This window comes from Mandrillus leucophaeus, unplaced genomic scaffold (assembly GCF_000951045.1).
Source record: "Mandrillus leucophaeus isolate KB7577 unplaced genomic scaffold, Mleu.le_1.0 Scaffold931, whole genome shotgun sequence".
Taxonomy (NCBI): domain Eukaryota; kingdom Metazoa; phylum Chordata; class Mammalia; order Primates; family Cercopithecidae; genus Mandrillus; species Mandrillus leucophaeus.
The window spans coordinates 669,212-670,611 of record NW_012110153.1 but is presented as its reverse complement, the minus strand read 5'-3'; positions in this window follow the sequence as shown (position 1 = coordinate 670,611).

The window sequence follows — 1,400 nt, the reverse complement described above, 5'->3', positions numbered from 1 at the left end:
ATTTTTGTTCTAGGGCTCTTAGATAGACAAACTCAGAGATATTCTAGGAGCTCCAGAGGGGCCATGTAGGTCAAGAGAGTTTTAGGAAAATTTTCCCAGTAAGAAGGTAAACAATGCTATAGTGGCAAAGCATGTAGTCAGCAGGAGTTTCAGAGGAGGGGATTTCAGCCGGGCACAGTGGCTCACACCTGTAAGATCACTTGAGCCCAGCAGTTGGAGACCTACCTGTGTAACAACATGGTCAAACCCTGTCTCTACAAAAAATACAAAAATTACCTGGGTGTGGTGGCATGCACTTGTAGTCCCAGCTACTCCAGAGGCTGAGGCAGGAGGATCACTTGAGCCCAGGAGGCAGAAGTTACAGTGAGCTATGATCATGCCACAGCACTCCAGCCTGGGCCACAGAGCGAGATCCTGTCTCAAAAAAGAAAGGGTGGGGGAGGGGATTTCGGTTGATTAAGAAGTGCTCATGTCCTTGACTAATGGTACCCTTACATTTATGAACAGAGAAAACTGGGATTCTAACCCAGCCTGTTTCTTAGAGAGACTAAACTCTTACAGAGAACCCCTGGACTCTAACCCAGTGTCTATTTATCTGGAACTCTAATCCAGCTTCTAGACCATATGCAGAATCTTAAGAATCAAAATCCAGCCCAAAATGCTTAAACCGATATTTATCCAAAACACTAGATTTTGGGGTTGGACTGAAAACAAGATGCCCAAATGAGCAAGCTGACTGGAGACAAAGTAGTAGTGCTTGCTGGGAGACCTGCTTGTCATGTCCAAGAGTCTGACAGTGTGTTTCCCATTTAGGTCCCAGTCACAGCACCGAGAAACTGTCAAAAGAGAACCAGAGCCAGACACTAGTTAAGCCAGTGTGCTCTGAGAGACCAAAACAAACTCCTCTTTATCAACTAAGACAGACCCTAAGGTTAAGGAAACAAAGTTACCTATGGGTCCAGGGTTCAGGGCCTGGCTGGGGTGGCAAATTTCTGAATTCCTACAAGAAAAACCACGCTCTTACTTAACTCTCTAGCAATAGGAACTATCAGGAAAATTATGATAACTCTAATTCACAACTCAGACCACTGTAAGTCTGATTGGACAGAGGACCAGCCTTAAAAACATTCTTTTCTGACAAGCTGTTGAAGACCTTTTGCCAGTTTCAGCCACTTTATAGAGGATGGGCACAAACTGTCTTGTGTCCTATAATTTAAATTTTGACATAAAAAGCCAAATTCTACCTCATTTTAATACCAAAACCTCATCCCAAAGTGAACATGGGATGTATGTTACATACATGCTTAGCCAAGCTGCATGTGCTTGGCTCCCCTCATAAATAGTATAGCTTTCCCCCCAAAACCTACTGAATATGTAAGATACCAGCCCTGTGAGGTATA